Source organism: Nerophis lumbriciformis, linkage group LG06, assembly GCF_033978685.3.
Source record: "Nerophis lumbriciformis linkage group LG06, RoL_Nlum_v2.1, whole genome shotgun sequence".
In the NCBI taxonomy this organism is placed as follows: domain Eukaryota; kingdom Metazoa; phylum Chordata; class Actinopteri; order Syngnathiformes; family Syngnathidae; genus Nerophis; species Nerophis lumbriciformis.
Genome location: NC_084553.2, coordinates 55,202,786 through 55,221,727, shown reverse-complemented (window position 1 = coordinate 55,221,727; position 18,942 = coordinate 55,202,786).

The following is an 18,942-nucleotide window of genomic DNA, read 5'->3' as shown; positions in this document are numbered from 1 at the left end:
AATGTGCCCACACAATGCAGACAAGGTAGGTACACTAGACAAAAGTCTTGGGACACTTCAGACTAAAAGTAGACAAAAGTATTGGGACACTTAGGACTAGCACCTGCCAAATACGCGGGCCCAACCAACGCTGCTTGCAGCTTTAATTTTATATTAACATTCATGAGGCCTTTTTTTTCCCATGCTTGGGACCCCAGTACAACATCCCCCACTTCGACGCCATTGGACACACCCTCTGGTGAGCCTTCCGATGGAAGAAAACATCGCAGTTCTTCTTGTTCAATAGCGGTGATTTCTGTTATTAATTCGCCAGGTCAGACCAACCTGGAAGAGGAGAGGAAGACGAAGAAGAGGCCAAACATGTGTTGTTAAGTGCAAGCAGGCTGCACTGTGACATGTTTGCAGTCTTGTCCTCTTCAGATGTTTGGCCCACGGCGATCCACTTCAAACACTTGGACCACATTGATAGCCTTTTCTCCTTGACTCTTCATTCCTCGTTTCGCACCTTCAGGTCCACGTCTTACATGCACATTTCGTTTCAAAATAACCTTTTTTCCCCCACTCCGTGTTCTGAACATTCACTTAAACAATTTTCAGTGCTGGAAAGTAGAAGACTTTGACAGCAAGTACAATTTACATTGTGTTTCATAAAAGCAGAAGAAAGAGTAATGACATCATTTTTTAACATTTTCGTCCAAGATTGGGGGCAATTCTTTCACAGATTTTGTGTCTTTTTTCCGCAACTGACTTTCTTCAGGCTTCTGATTGGTTACACATTAACAAGCAACTAATGTTGTTATACAGTTGAGGTTAGTTAAAGGCCTACTGAAATGCAATTTTCTTATTGGGATAGCAGGTCCATTCTTTGTGTCATACTTGATCATTTCGCGATATTGCCATATTTTTGCTGAAAGGATTTAGTAGAGAACATCGACGATAAAGTTTGCAACTTTTGGTCGCAGATAAAAAATCCTTGCCAGTACCGGAAGTAGCAGACGAGTAGCGTGACGTCACAGGTTGTGGAGCTCCTCACATCCGCACTTTGTTTACAATCATGGCCACCAGCAGCGATAGCGATTCGGACCGAGAAAGCGACGATTTCCCCATTAATTTGAGCGAGGATGAAAGATTTGTGGATGAGGAAAGTGAGAGTGAAGGACTAGAGGGCAGTGGGAGCGATTCAGATAGGGAAGATGCTGTGAGAGGTGGGTGGGACCTGATATTCAGCTGGGAATGACTAAAACAGTAAATAAACACAAGACATATATATACTCTATTAGCCACAACACAACCAGGCTTATATCTAATATGCCACAAATTAATCCCGCATAACAAACACCTCCCCCCTCCCGTCCATATAACCCGCCAATACAACTCAAACACCTGCACAACACACTCAATCCCACAGCCCAAAGTACCGTTCACCTCCCCAAAGTTCATACAGCACATATATTACCCCAAAGTCCCCAAAGTTACGTACGTGACATACACATAGCGGCACGCACGTACGGGCAAGCAATCGAATGTTTGGAAGCCGCAGCTGCATGCGTACTCACGGTACCGTGTCTGCGTATCCAACTCAAAGTCCTCTTGGTAAGAGTCTCTGTTGTCCCAGTTCTCCTCAGGCCAATGGTAAAGCTTGACTGTCATCTTTCGGGAATGTAAACAATGAAACACCGGCTGTGTTTGTGTTGCTGCAGTCGGCCGCAATACACCGCTTCCCACCTACAGCTTTCTTCTTTGCTGTCTCCATTGTTCATTGAACAAATTGCAAAAGATTCACCAACACAGATGTCCAGAATACTGTGGAATTTTGCGATGAAAACAGACGACCTAACAGCTGGCCACCATGCTGTCCCAAAATGTCCTCTACAATCCGCGACGTCACGCACTGACGTCATCATACCGAGACGTTTTCAGCAGGATATGTGGCGCAAAATTTAAAATTGCACTTTAGTAAACTAACCCAGCCGTATTGGCATGTGTTGCAATGTTAAGATTTCATCATTGATGTATAAACTATCAGACTGTGTGGTCGGTAGTAGTGGGTTTCAGTAGGCCTTTAATACCGGACATGGCCATGGTCAAAATCATTTCCACAAAGTAATAATTATTAATAAATCAAATATTTCCTAAACGCTGTTAAAGGGGTCAGAATATGATTTTTTTTAAGGATGTCCGATAATGGCTTTTTTGCCGATATCCGATATTCCGATATTGTCCAACTCTTAATTACCGATACCGATATCAACCGATACCGATATATACAGTCGTGAAATTAACACATTATCATGCCTAATTTTGTTGTGATGCCCCGCTGGATGCATTGAACAATGTAACAAGGTTTTCTAAAATAAATCAACTCAAGTTATGGAAAAAAGTGCCAACATGGCACTGTCATGTTTATTATTGAAGTCACAAAGTGCATTATTTTTTTGACATGCCTCAAAACAGCAGCTTGGAATGTGGGACATGCTCTCCCTGAAATAGTCCTGATACCCACTACAAGTATGGGAAACACTGTATAACTTTGACTTTCACAAAGTCCTTTTTTTTTTTTTTAAACATGCCTCAAAACAACAGCTACAAAAACAATGAAGGCACACAGCTTCAGTCCAGAGTATACTATAAACTGGGCTCAATCTGCCCTGTTCTTAACGTATTCGTATGAGTAACAAAAATGTGAAAATAAAAACAAGAAAGGCACAAAAATAAAAAACTGCTTCAGTCTAGACTAGTAGATAACACAGCCATCCTTTAATATGCATGAACATTAATACAACTGCTTCAGTCTAGACTAGTAGAAAACACAGCCATCTTTTAAAGTGCATGGGGGAAAAAGGCACCAAACATAAATAAAACAGCTTCCCTCAGTCCAGACTAGTAGTCTATTTGTGCAACAGATGAAGCTCAAAGAGTGGGCTAATTCTTTTTCTCCTTGTCACCACATATGAGAGGTAGATTTTTCTAAATGAAAACAAGCATCTGCAAGGGGTTCTGGGTATTTGTTCTGTTGTGTTTATGTTGTGTTACGGTGCGGGTGTTCTCCCGAAATGTGTTTGTCATTCTTGTTTGGTGTGGGTTCACAGTGTGGCGCATATTTGTAACAGTGTTAAAGTTGTTTATACGGCCACCATCAGTGTGACCTGTATGGCTGTTGATCAAGTATGCTTGCATTCACTAGTGCGTGTGTCAAACCGTAGATATTATGTGATTGGGCAAGTACGCAAAGGTAGCGCCTTCAAGGATTAATTGGCGCTCTGTACATCTTCCTGCGTCCGTGTACACAGCGACGTTTTAGAAAGTCACACATTTTACTTTTGGAAACCGATACCGATAATCTTGAAACCGATACCGATAATTTCCGACATTACTTTTTAAAGCATTTACATCCCTAGATTTTTTTTCTAGATTTAAAACACTTCCTTATCATCTACATAACATATAATGGTGTTTTTTTTGGTCAGAATGTTTTACAGATCATCTTCAAGTCGCTTTCTTACAGTTTTCTCGCCACAAGACATGTTGTAGTTTTTAGCGCTTCCATATAGAGCGAGGGGCCCCAAACGTTTTGACTTGGGGGCCGCATTGGGTTAAAACAATTTGGCCGTTGGTTTTATTGAGAAGGCAGGAGTTGAAGATGAAGTCCATCAAAGAGTTGACCCGTCAAAGGTTGGTCAACTTGATTGTCGAGGTGATGATAGCACTATTGTTCCTATTGTTCACCCGGAAACCAGTGACGTGCAGTCACTAGAGGCAGGTGAGGCGGGGCCTCACCTGCCATCATGGAAAGAAAAAAAATGTAAAAAAAAAAAAAAAAAAAATTAAATTGTTGTATGTATGCAGTGATTATACTATAAAGTTATTTTCCATTTAACTTCACCAGTTTTAGTTTATTTTTATTCAAAATCGCTGAATTTTCATATTTGCCGTTCAAATACTGAGAAGAGACGGTGCGGTGAACAGCAGCCAGTAGAGGCACGTCACTCAGTGCCTCAACATAGACGGACTCGGCTAACTGCTGGCCTGCTGTGCAGTGAGACTGTATTTCTATATGAATTATATTATACATTTCCATAGTTTAGTTAGCTGAGGTATATAATGTACAAAGTATTTTGTCAACAACTGTATGTGTGTAACGTATTTCTTGTGCTGAGCGATCATAAAAAGGCTACAAAAGACGCACTGGCTGAGGCTCCAGTAGCCCCGCCTCCTGCACCCCCGCCGTAGAATTGTTATATCAACTAAAGCCACGTGCAAGATTGAATCTATTTAAAAAAGTGCAAAAACAATAATGTTCGTGTAGGAGGAGTTGTGAATGACTGCAGGGCCACAACATTAGGTACACCTGCAGACTGCAGGTGTACCTAATTCACAACTCCTCCAACACGAACATTATTGTTTTTGCACTTTTTGGCTTCTTATTAAATAACTTTTGTAACCTATTTTCATGGGCTTTTCTCTTTGTGATGTTAAGTTCCTGTTATGCGCTGTTATACAGTGATAAATGGGTTGTACTTGTATAGCGCTTTTCTACCTTCAAGGTACTCAAAGCGCTTTGACACTACTTCCACATTTACCCATTCACACACACATTCACACACTGATGGAGGGAGCTGCCATGCAAGGCGCTAACCAGCACCCATCAGGAGCAAGGGTGAAGTGTCTTGCTCAGGACACAACGGACATGACGAGGTTGGTACTAGGTGGGGATTGAACCAGGGACCCTCGGGTCGCGCACGGCCATTCTTCCACTGCGCCACGCCGTCCCTGTATATGCCTTGAGCTCTTATTTTGAAGGCGCTAAGAGCGGAAGGGATGTGACACAGTAACAGAATACAAGACAAATACTTCACAGTGGGGTTGTACAGTATATCGGTAATAGTATAGTACCGCGATACTAATGAATCATATTCGGTACTATACCTGTCACGGCCCGAGCATTCATGTGTGCGCTGCGCTGAGCGCCACTCCGGTTGCAGCAAGCGGCTGCAATAAATCACCAGTAATCAACGCACCTGAAGCTGATGAGAATGCCTGCCTTCTCAAACCAGCACAATCTGCTATCCGGGGCCAGAACGTAGCTCCCTGTTCTGTACAATAAGCCGAATATATCAAGCTCCATGCACTCATTCTTTCTCTGTGTTCCTCCTTCCGTCGTGTTCATTTTGTCTCGTGTCCTCCTTGTCGTTCCAGCAGCGTACCTCCGTTCCCGCGTCACAGGCTGTGTGTCTTGTCTCCCCGTGTTCCCTCTGCTTCCCTGGCTGCCTTTTGGATCTAGACCTCCCGCCTGGACACGGACTTTTGACGCCTCGCTCCTCCCCTCGACCTCACGTCTGTCTCACGGATCTCCGAGTTAGGAAGAGGTGCTTTAAGACATGGCTAGCTAGCTAGCGGCTAAAGTCGCGCCGCAGTCTGCAGTGTTTTAGCTACTTCTAAATCACTAATCCAAGGCTCCATGGCGACAAATAAAGTAAGTTTCTTACAAGTATCATCCCTGCAGGACGAGGAATAGCTAAACATGCTAAACACACCGTGGCTCACCAGCGCCAAAATGTAAACAAATGCCATTGGTGGATCTACACCTGACATCCACTGTAATGATACCAAGTACAGGAGCGTTTCTAGTCAATACTACTATAATTACATTGATATTTTTTGCCATCACAACATCTTCTTTTGTTAAAAAAAAATGTATATTCTGTTTATAAACTCAGGAAATATGTCCCTGGACACATGAGGACTTTGAATATGACCAATGTATGATCCTGTAACGACTTGGTATCGGATTGATACCCAAATGTGTGGTATCATCCAAAAGTAATTTGAAGCATCCAAACAACAGAAGAATACATGATTATTACATTTTAACAGAAGTGTAGATAGAACATGTTAAAAGAGAAAGTAAGCAGATATTAACAGTGAATGAACAAATAGATTAATAATTCATTTTCTACCACTTGTCCTTAATAATGATGACACAATAATAGAATGGAAAATGACACAATATATTACGGCATATGTCAGCAGCTAAATTAGGAGCCTTTGTTTGTTTACTTACTAATAAAAGACAAGTTGTCTTGTATGTTCACTATTTTATTTAAGGACAAACTTGCAATAAGAAACATATGTTTTGTGTACCCTAAGATTTTTTGTCAAAATAAAGCCAATAATGCAATTTTTTGTGGTCCCCTTTATTTAGAAAAGTATCGAAAAGTACCGAAAAGTATCGGAATAATTTTGGTACCGGTACCAAAATATTGGTATCGGGACAGCACTAATGTCTACCTAAGAACACTCAACGAGCAGTATCATCACAACGTAGCCAAACTACTCACACCAAAATGCATGGACGTTATGATTTGATGCTTTGGCTTTTTTTAACCCGATTATTCAATACTGTAACATTTATAGGCCAGAAAAGACGCAAATAGAGTTCCACTTTTAAAGAATGTTGCTTAATTGATTTATTCAGGCTTTTAAATGACTAAATTGTTGTTTTCATAATCTGTGTGCGGATCCATGCATTTCCTAGATATTCCCCCTTCAATCTCCTTCTCCTCCAGCTCTGAGTGTCCTCTCGCTGTCGTCCTCTTCCTTCGACGCACCACCTTCCTGGATATATTGGCATGGCGGTGCTTGCGTGCTGGCTGATGATGAGATTTGATCCCTCACCTGATATCCTACGTCAGGCTGATTCTTAAGCAGGTTAGCGACTAAGTCCTAAGAGGAGCGGACACCCTGCTTCATTTTGCTCTATCGGAATGCAGTGAAACGCCGGTTAAGCTGGCATTAAAAGTTGAGCAATGCGATGAGCTCACAGCGACAGCATGCAACGTTTCCGCAATCGAGTGACATATTTTTTTTTGTTTTGTTTTAAGCAAACGGGACCGTTGGAAATGATGAAACAGAGTATAGAACATGGCGACACGAAGCGATATCACTGTGGGAGGTGTAATTAAATGACTGTTTAGGCCCCTGGTTCCTCAGGGAAACAGGAATGGGTGCTGGGTGAAGCCTGCAAAGAACAAGCGGTGATAATTGATGAGACATCTGCTGAGCTGCAGGTGTCCATTACTTCATCACTTCACTGGGATGACCTCACCAGGTGACAGACGGCTGTTTAAGAAATGTGTCAGCTTGAGCTGCACCTTGCGAACATTTTTGCATTTAGCAAGTTTGAAAATAAAAAGTGTATATATATATATATATATATATATATATATATATATATATATATATATATATATTTAAACAGTATATATACATACATACACACACACATATAATTATATATGTTTATATATGCACATATATAGATATATTTACATATATATATATATATATATATAGATATATTTACATATATATATATATATATATATATATATATATATATATATATATATATATATATATATATATATATATATATATATATAAATAATAATATGTATACATACATATACACATGTATAGGTATACATACATATATGTTTCTGTATGTATACTGTATATATATATATATATATATAAATATATATATATATATACATATATATATATATATATATATATATATATATATATATATATATATGTATGTGTGGGGAAAACATACATATATTGCGCTCTACTACGGTATCGAGCACTATTTTTTGGATAACCTTATTAAGACATATATATATATATATATATTCATATTTAAACAGTATATATACATACATGCACACACACATATAATTATATATGTTTATATATATGCACATATATAGATATATTTACATATATATATATATATATATATATATATATATATATATATATATATATAGATATATTTACATATATATATATATATATATATACATATATATATATATATATATATATATATATATATATATATATATATATATATGTATATATATAAATAATAATATGTATACATACATATACACATGTATAGGTATACATACATATATTTTCTGTATGTATACTGTATATATATATATATATGTATATATATATATATATATATATATATACATATATATATATATATATATGTATATACATATATATATATATATATATATATATATATATATATATATATATATATATATGCATGTATACAGAAAAAGATATGTATTAGATTGTAGTATATTTTACTATAACAATCTACAAGGTTAATATCTGTCTGCATTCTTTTGTATCGCTAGTTATCGTTACGTATGTGTATTGTCGCATTTGAACAACTGTATTGTTGATAATCGAGGTAAATTATTGGTATTGTTCATTATCAATAGCGATATTTCTATTGGTATTTGTAGTGTAATATATATATATATATATATATATATGTATATATATATATATATATTTGGTACTCGTCACATGTTGACACAATTAGCTTTTACTGCAAAAATCTACAGTTGTTGTTTTTACACTGAATTACCGTAAATGGAAAAAGGTTACCACTGTTATTTTTCTGTCTAGTGAGCTACCAAATCGACTGAATTTTTTAAATTACAGCGCTATGTCCTACTTATGTGCTCTGCAAAGACACTTTGCTCAATGGCAGCCAGGTTTTTCAACAGATCTCGCTCAAATTTTACGGACATTGTGCTGGTTGGTCCGATAAAGGTGTGTATCAAATATTGTGGTAATACAGCTTAAACACCCTAAATTGACTACGGGTGTTTTTTTAGAGTGACCCATGTGAGAAATTTCAAGTATTTTGTAAATAAATAGCTGCACCAACACGTGATATGTTTATAAATAAATAATAGGGAAATTATGCTCAACAAAGCCCACCAGCATGTGAGCAGTCCATGACGTAATGTGACACATGGACACATTTTGGGGAAATGGTTTGTTTCCAGCGTTCTCACAGCTCCTCTCTGCACTCTGACTTGTGTTGATTTATGGCCTTTCTGGACAACGCCACATCACAGAGAGGAATAATTAGAAGGCTCTAAAAAGTGCGCCATTTAGGGTCCGTTGTAACGAAATTTGTTGGCCCGTAGCCATATTTGTCTTTTCTTTTCTAATGGTGGAGTTCAGGCTTGAGGAGGGGGGGCAGTTAGGGAAGACCCAAGGTGAGGGATCCACACTGCTTTTTTTGTGGGGTCAGCGAAGCAGATCTATGAGATTATGGATGTAGGTAATTGTTGCGAAGCATGCTTAGATAAAACATCTATATCAAGGGGAGGCCTTCAATTAGTTAGATCATACACAGCAGGGGTCCTTAATTGGCGGGCCGTGGGCCAAATCAGGCCTGCCAAAGCTTTTAATTTGACCCTTCAGACATCAAAGAAAAAAATATTTATTTGAGTGGCTGGGTATATCCAAACCAGCCAGGACAGGATTTTGCCTCTGCAGTGACCTGAAGGATTTATAATGTGTTGGAAAACATTTATGAACCTTTGTGTAAATTGCAATTGACTCTCTGTGAAAGTATCTCTTCTCCCTTCCCGTTGCTCATTTCACAATGTACCATTGTTCCCAGTGGGTTTCCACTGAGTTGCGTTATACGCTCTCTCCCCCCTCCAAACTGAGCCTACTCCCTTCGTCCCACCTTGTATTCAGTGTATAAAGAACAAAACATCTCTCTTCCTATTGCACATTCCTTCCATTCTTGTGACCTGTGCCTTTTGAAATGCTCAAGCTTTTCAAATAAATCTAAGAAAGAAAATTTTGTTTGACTACTTTATTAGGAAATTTCTAATGCACTAACTTTCAATTTTGCATATACCGTACGAATGGTATGAAGGAACATTTTGATGGTTTTAAAACAGTCACTTTTTAGTAACTTTTATACCGGTAACGAAAGGGGACCTGACTTTGCCTCTGCAGTCACACAACACCCGAAGGATTTCTAGCTTTTTGGAGTTAAAGTAAAACTAAAATAATGCTATTCGGTAAAAGTAGAAGAGAAAGTCAAATGCAAATACAAACAGATGGAGTAGATTTTGACAGAGTGAAATAAATCACATTTTTGGGTGTAATAATAGATAATAGAATGAACTGGAAAACTCACAAAAATATATGACATAAAATGGCAGGAAATATTTCAACAATGCATAAAGCAAAATATTTTCACAACCAAAAATCACTCCATATTGTGTACTGTTTGAGAGTAACAGGGAAACAACTACAAAAGTACACAGTAATTCACTAACGGTATAACAAAATAGGTCAGATTAGTCCTAAATGTTGGATACAGAGAACATTCAAAACCTTGATTTTTTTTAATCAAAAATATTAAAATTCAGTGATTTGGTATCGGGACGACCCTTAAATTTGACAGCCATTTTTTTCCCCACTGATAACATTGTTGGATAATTAGTAAATATTTCGAAATGTATTTTTATTAAAAAAAAATTTTCAAACAGTATTTCTGTCTAAAAACTGAAAATGGTTACATGTCAAACTTGTGTTTTGGGAATTATTCAATATGATAGTGGACAATTTTCGGAAAAAAACCTTGTTCAATGTCAAAATAGAGGACATAAAAATGTGACTTGAAACAAAAAGGCATTCATATTGATCATATTTTGTACATTTATGAAGCTTATTCTCAAGGCTATACCAATATTAAAGGGGAACATTATCACCAGACCTATGTAAGCGTCAATATATACCTTGATGTTGCAGAAAAAAGACCATATATTTTTTTAACCGATTTCCGAACTCTAAATTGGTAAATTTTGGCAAATTAAACTCCTTTCTAATATTGACTCTCGGAGCGATGACGTCACAACGTCGTGGCGTCACATCGGGAAGCAATCCGCCATTTTCTCAAACACCGAGTCAAATCGTTTTTTCGACTGTTTTCCGTACCATGGAGACATCATGCCTCGTCGGTGTGTTGTCGGAGGGTGTAACAACACGAACAGGGACGGATTCAAGTTGCACCAGTGGCCCAAAGATGCGAAAGTGGCAAGAAATTGGACGTTTGTTCCGCACACTTTACCGACGAAAGCTATGCTACGACAGAGATGGCAAGAATGTGTGGATATCCTGCGACACTCAAAGCAGATGCATTTCCAACGATAAAGTCAAAGAAATCTGCCGCCAGACCCCCATTGAATCTGCCGGAGTGTGTGAGCAATTCAGGGACAAAGGACCTCGGTAGCACGGCAAGCAATGGCGGCAGTTTGTTCCCGCAGACGAGCGAGCTAAACCCCCTATCGACCCTAGCTTCCCTGGCCTGCTGACATCAACTCCAAAACTGGACAGATCAGCTTTCAGGAAAAGAGAGCGGATGAGGGTATGTCTACAGAATATATTAATTGATGAAAATTGGGCTGTCTGCACTCTCAAAGTGCATGTTGTTGCCAAATGTATTTCATATGCTGTAAACCTAGTTCATAGTTGTTAGTTTCCTTTAATGCCAAACAAACACATACCAATCGTTGGTTAGAAGGCGATCGCCGAATTCGTCCTCGCTTTCTCCCGTGCCGCTGGCTGTCGTGTCGTTTTCGTCGGTTTCGCTTGCATACGGTTCAAACCGATATGGCTCAATAGCTTCAGTTTCTTCTTCAATTTCGTTTTCGCTACCTGCCTCCACACTACAACCATCCGTTTCAATACATTCGTAATCTGTTGAATCGCTTAAGCCGCTGAAATCCGAGTCTGAATCCGAGCTAATGTCGCTATAGCTTGCTGTTCTTTCCGCCATGTTTGTTTGTGTTGGCTTCACTGTGTGACGTCACAGGAAAATGGACGGGTGTATATAACGATGGTTAAAATCAGGCACTTTGAAGCTTTTTTTTAGGGATATTGCGTGATGGGTAAAATTTTGAAAAAAACTTCGAAAAAAATATTAAGCCACTGGGAACTGATTTTTAATAGTTTTAACCATTCTGAAATTGTGATAATGTTCCCCTTTAAAAATACTATTTATTCACAAGGTAACATCGCCAACTACTGGCCTGGCATGCATAATACATGTGTTTTTTTTTTTCAGGTCTGCATGAACGTCGCCACACTTTGCGTGAAACTTTTCCACCATTTTTTTTTATTACTCCATAGTTTGTGAGTAAACATAAATTTGAGTCTCAGCATGCGTGTGACAGAATCGGCCGCAGCTTGTCTGGAGAGCCCTGCAGAAACCTTTACAAGACCATTTCATTCCCACCGCACTTCTCTTTATGCTGATTAAATGCATCCCCGGTGTAAGGCATCAATTACTGGGCAGCAGAGCGCCACAAAACGCTCCGGTCTGGGGATGTGGGAGCTGAGTAAAGTGGGCTCGCCTGGCTGCTGTCCTGGCACAGGACCACTTCCAAGGCCTACTCGGGGCTGGGCTGGGTTCCAGCCGAGGAGAAGTGCTGCAGGGCCTGGTTGTGCAAAGCCGCTGCTCCTCCATCCCCCCCCCCCACTTATGACGCTTAGGTTTTTGTTTCGTTCTTATCACAAGTGAAATGACAATGTCAGATAAGCGGGCGGAGAAACACAACAAAAGGAATAACTGCAATTACTGCCGCAAAAATGACTATAATCTTGCTCTGTGCCTTCAGCTTCAACCTGTTTTTTTTTTCTCAACGTCTCAATTTGATGGTTTTATATTTGTATTGTTTTGGTCCAACACTGCAACTCTTCAATAGCATCTGTGTTGATCCTGGCCTGAAAATGTATCATTCAGGGCAGGATGTCTAAAGTGTGGCCTGGGCAGCTAATATTTTAAACATTCTAAAAATACTATTAAATAAACATATAAAAAGTGATACAAAAGAGCAAATAGGTGTAAAGTAGGGATGTCCGATAATGGCTTTTTGCCGATATCCGATATACCGATATTGTCCAACTCTTTAATTACCGATACCGATATCAACCGATATATACAGTCGTGGAATTAACACATTATTATGCCTAATTTGGACAACCAGGTATGGTGAAGATAAGGTCCTTTTTAAAAAAAATAAAAAAATAAAATAAGATAAATAAATTAAAAACATTTTCATGAATAAAAAAGAAAGTAAAACCATATAAAAAACAGTTACCGGTACATAGAAACTACCGTATTTTCCGCACTATAAGGCGCACCGGATTATTAGCCGCACCTTCAATGAATGGCATATTTCATAACTTTGTCCACCAATAAGCCGCCCCGGACTATAAGCCGCGCCTACGCTGCACTAAAGGGAATGTCAAAAAAACAGTCAGATAGGTCAGTCAAACTTTAATAATATATTAAAAACCAGCGTTCTAACAACTCTGTTCACTCCCAAAATGTACGCAAATGTGCAATCACAAACATAGTAAAATTCAAAATAGTGCAGAGCAATAGCAACATAATGTTGCTCGAACGTTAATGTCACAACACACAAAATAAACATAGCGCTCACTTTCTGAAGTTATTCTTCATTCGTAAATCCTTAGTCTTCGGTGTCCGAAGTGAAAAGTTGGGCAAATGTGAGATCCAAAATGGCCGGTTCCGTCTCGTCGAAGTCATCGGAGTCAGTGTCACTGTTATCCAGCAGTTCTGTGAATCCTGCCTTCCGGAAAGCTCGGACCACAGTTGTGACCGAAATATCTGCCCAGGCATTTACGATCCACTGGCAGATGTTGGCGTCGTCTGGCGCTGCCTCCCTGTCTTAGTGAAGGTGTGTTCGCCTTCTGTCATCCATTGTTCCCACGCAGTTAGCAGTCTAGCTTCGAATGCCCTGTTGACACCAATATCTAGCGGCTGGAGGTCTTTTGTCAATCCACCCGGAATGACGGCGAATATTGAATTAAGCGCGTAAGCGTGTCTCTCAATGTGATGTTATGAGCTAGCAAATATAACAACTACACTACCCAGCATGCAACGATAGTTACGAGCATGCGCGGTAGCCCTGAGAAGCGTTGTATGCTGGCAGTTAGAATGTGGTTATGAGCACGCTGTGAGTAAACGTTGAGAACTCAGTTAACACGCCTCGTCTGCATTATTTATAATTAGACAGACAACACACTTAATAGGAGCCATTTTGGGGTCTTTACATAAACACACAAATGGAAATGAAACGTCACATATCCCAGCATGCACCGCGCGCTTCTTCTTCTTCCGGGGGCGGGTGGTTGCTTACAGTACAAGAAGAAGCGCTTCCTGTTCTATGGGGGCGGGTGCTTACCTTGGCGGTTGCTTGCGTAGAAGAAGAAGCGCTTCCTGCTCTACCGGGAAAAAAGATGGCGGCTGTTTACCGAAGTTGCGAGAACGAAACTTTATGAAAATGAATCTTAATATTTATCCATATATAAAGCGCACCGGGTTAAAAGCCGCACTGTCAGCTTTTGAGTAAATTTGTGGTTTTTAGGTGCGGCTAATGGTGCGGAAAATACGGTAGTAATTAATGAAAATGTGTCAAATCAACTGTTAAAGGTTAGTACTATTAGTGGACCAGCAGCACGCACAATCATGTGTGCTTACGGACTGTATCCCTTGCAGACTGTATTGATATATATTGATATATAATGTAGGAACCAAAATATTAATAACAGAAAGAAACAACCCTTTTGCGTGAATGAGTGTGAATGAGTGTAAAAGGGGGAGGGAGGTTTTTTGGGTTGGTGCACTAATTGTAAGTGTATCTTGTGTTTTTTATGTTGATTTAATAAAAAACAAAAAAACAAAAAAAAAAACGATACCGATAATAAAAAAAAAAACGATACTGATAATTTCCGAGCATTTATCGGCCGATAATATCAGCAGGCCGATATTATCTGACATCTCTACCCCAAACACACGTCAAAAGTGGTAAAGGCATGGCTAAATCAGGCTAGAATGAAGGTTTTAGAATGGCCTTCCCAAAGTCCTGACTTAAACGTGTGGACAATGCTGAAGAAACAAGTCCATGTCTGAAAGCCAACACATTTAGCTGAACTGCACCAATTTTGTCAAGAGGAGTGGTCAAAATTTCATCCAGAAGCTTGCCAAAAGCTTGTGGATGGCTACCAAAAGTGCCTTATTGCAGTGAAACTTGCCAAGGGACATGTAGCCAAAAGCAGATTTGGTCACATTTTCTGTAGACCTATAATAAATTCATAAAATAACCAAACTTCATGAATTTTTTTTTTAAGTATGTGCTCCAATCACTCTATCACCCGATAAAATAAAAAAAAAATGATACCGATAATTTCCAATATTACATTTTACATTTTAAAGCATTTATCGGCAGATAATATCGGCAGGCCGACATTATCAGACGTCTGTGTCACGACAGGGACTATGGCTTGGTTTGTTCTACCGAGGTGCAAACGATTTGGACCAAATGTGGCGTGAAGGGGAGTACATGATTTATTTTAACACTATATATCAAAAAAGTGCAAACGAAAAGCGCGCACAATGGCGGAGGTGCAAAACTAGGCTATTGAAAACAAAACTTGCACATAGGCAGAAACTGTGAACAAAGAAACAAACTTGCAAACTATGGCATGAATAAAGAAAACTTACTTGGACATGGCATGAAGTGCGCAGAGGTAAACAGAGTGTGACAGGGGTATGAAGAGCATAAATGCGGGATGTCGCCAGAAAGACAAACTGAAAACAATGAACTTAAATACTACAGACACGATTAACGAAAACAGGTGCGTGACTCAAAACGTGAAACAGGTGCGCGACGTGACAGGCGAAAACTAATGGGTTGTTATGGTGACAAACAAGAGTGCACAATGAGTCCAAACGTGAAACTAATGGGTAACCATGGAAACGAGACAAGGGAGTGAAAAGTCAGAAACTAAAGAGTCCAATAACTAAACTAAACAAAACAAAACATGACTAATACAAAACATGGTCACACAGACATGACAGTCTGTAGTAGATGATAGTTGTTTTGTTATGTTTACTTACTGTATACTGTTGACTTTGTTTTGCTTAAACAATTGTATGTAATTAAATAAAATAAGGAACTAGTTTACATATTGTGTTGATAAAAAAACTGCCAATAGCACTTACCATACATAAGTTGGTTGCTTTGTTGGGTCTGCTCCTGTCTCTGGCCATGCTCCCCCCACCCTAGCAGACGATGGCGTGAAACACCGCAAAGGCCACCACAGTGTAAATAGTTTTTTTGTTGTTGTTTTTTTGTTGTTTTTACTTTTGTAGCTGTATGTTGAAATGTCTGGTTGCATCATCTCTGCTCTTTTAATGTCTTTAATGTCCTTTGTGTTGATGTTTAATGTTTCCCTCTTACACACATTATTGTGTGCTATGGCTATGAGGTTTTTTTCTTCTTCCTTGGCCTCAGTCTGCCCTCTCCAGGGGCCCAGGCTTAGACTGAATGAATTTACAGTTAATACATGTGATCGGGATCGGTATTGGTGTCGGCCAATCTCACTCGCGGAGGATTAGTTGCTTGATGCTGCCGAGCTGTTTAAAAGTTCCGTAAGAGAGAACCAAACCGCAACCTTTTACGAAAGCCAGCCACATGTCACTTGACTCCCCTTTGGCCCCCTTTTAGAAGGAAGTCATGGAGTTGATTGTTGAAAAGTCTAAACGGTCAGGGGGACAAGCACCTTGAAGTGTGCACCAGATGATGACAACAGACCTACAAAGGCTGTAAGTGAATGTGGAACTCAGCAGGAGGCAGGTAGGTCACGACTGAGCGGGTAATCTCAGGACAGGAAGGGTGGAGTCAGGTATTAGAGATCTGGAACAGAAGGTTAAACATCACAGACGTGACCCCGGACACGCCGACTCCTGGACATGTCTGAGCTTGGACGGAAGTTTAGTGGACAGCAAATTATAGAAGAGACGCCCACAAGCAAGTAAACGCTAACAACAACAACAATGGAGGGGGATAAGAGGTCTCATATTGTTGGTAAGGCGACTGAGTTTATCCAAGAGGAGACTGAGGGCTGCAAGAAAATAAAACTCAACACTTTTGCAATTGTGAGATATGTGTGTAAGTTACATGGTGTCAAATATGATGACAGGATGAAGCAATACAATAAAATGCAGTGGAATAAATGATGGTATAATGTAAGGGTAACTGTGTTCTTAAAAACAAATAAATACCTGTGTTAGTTGGTTAGTGTTTAAGTAGCAGGCCATACAAGTTAAAATGAAAATTAAACAAGTGGTAGAAAATGGATGGATGGATAAAAATAAAATAAAATAAAATAAAATACATGAAAATTACAAAAAAAAATATACACAGTATAAAAAATAAAAAAAAGTTAAAAAACTCCAATTAATTAAAAAAAATACTGAGAAAAATACATTAATGTGATTAAAATAAAACAATGGCATTACATTTCAGTTTTTACCTGTCTAAATAACAGAAGGTAGACTTGTGTTTTGTCTTTGTGTTTTGGATTAAACATAATTGTGTTATTTGGTTGGTATTTTAGGTAACCTGCATTAAAAATACAAGACAATAAAAAAATAAATGTATAAAACAAATTGAAAAAATAGATTGAAAAAATAAATACAACTAAAAAAAGGATATGGCTTCTATTTTTTCAAAAACAAGACTTATTTTTTGTCTTTTAGTTTTAGATTAAATTGCGTTAACCAGACTGTGTTTTAAGTAGTAAATATATATATATATATATATATATATATATATATATATATATATATATATATATATATATATATATATATATATATATATATATATATATCCATCCATCCATCCATCTTTTTCCGCTTATCCGAGGTCGGGTCGCGTATATATATATATATATATATATATATATATATATATATATGTATGTGTGGGGAAAAAAAATCACAAGACTATTTCATCTCTACAGGCCTGTTTCATGAGGGGGGTACCCTCAATCGTCAGGAGATTTTAATGGGAGCATTCGCATACCATGGTTTATATAGGGCACAGAGTGGGTGGGTACAGGCTGGCCTAGGGGCGTGGTGATTGGTTCATGTGTTACCTAGGAGGTGTTTCCGTCTATGGCGGCATGTTGTTACAATTTCGCTGCGCTTGTTGAGGGATGACAGGTCTGGACGGTAGATAATAAACAGTTTCTCTTTCAAGCATAGGTTGCATCTTTTATTACCACTATTGTAAGGTGTGCTGGATGCAAGAATTTGCCATGTTATTGAATATTCAACATTATTGTCTTTGAGGTCCCAAATGTGTTTGCTGAGTTTTGTGGTATTTCGCAGGTTTATAATATAAATAATATAATATAAAATACCACAGAACTCAGCAAACACATTTGGGACCTCAAAGACAATAATGTTGAATATTCAATAACATGGAAAATTCTTGCATCCAGCACACCTTACAATAGTGGTAATAAAAGATGCAACCTATGCTTGAAAGAGAAACTGTTTATTATCTACCGTCCAGACCTGTCATCCCTCAACAAGCGCAGCGAAATTGTAACAACATGCCGCCATAGACGGAAACACCTCCTAGGTAACACATGAACCAATCACCACGCCCCTAGGCCAGCCTGTACCCACCCACTCTGTGCCCTATATAAACCATGGTATGCGAATGCTCCCATTAAAATCTCCTGACGATTGAGGGTACCCCCCTCATGAAACAGGCCTGTAGAGATGAAATAGTCTTGTGATTTTTTTTCCCCACACATACATATATTGCGCTCTACTACGGTATCGAGCACTATTTTTTGGATAACCTTATTAAGACATATATATATATATATATATATATATATATATATATATATATATATATATATATATATATATATATATACATACAATTATAATTAGAGATGTCCGATAATATCGGCCTGCCGATATTATCGGACATCTCTAATTATAATTGTATCGGCCTGCCGATATTATCGGCCGATAAATGCGTTAAAATGTAATATCGGAAATTATCAGTATCGTTTTTTTTATTATCGGTATCGTTTTTTTCCGTTTTTCTTTTTTTTTTTCTGTATTAAATCAACATAAAAAACACAAGATACACTTACAATTAGTGCACCAACCCAAAAAACCTTCCTCCCCAC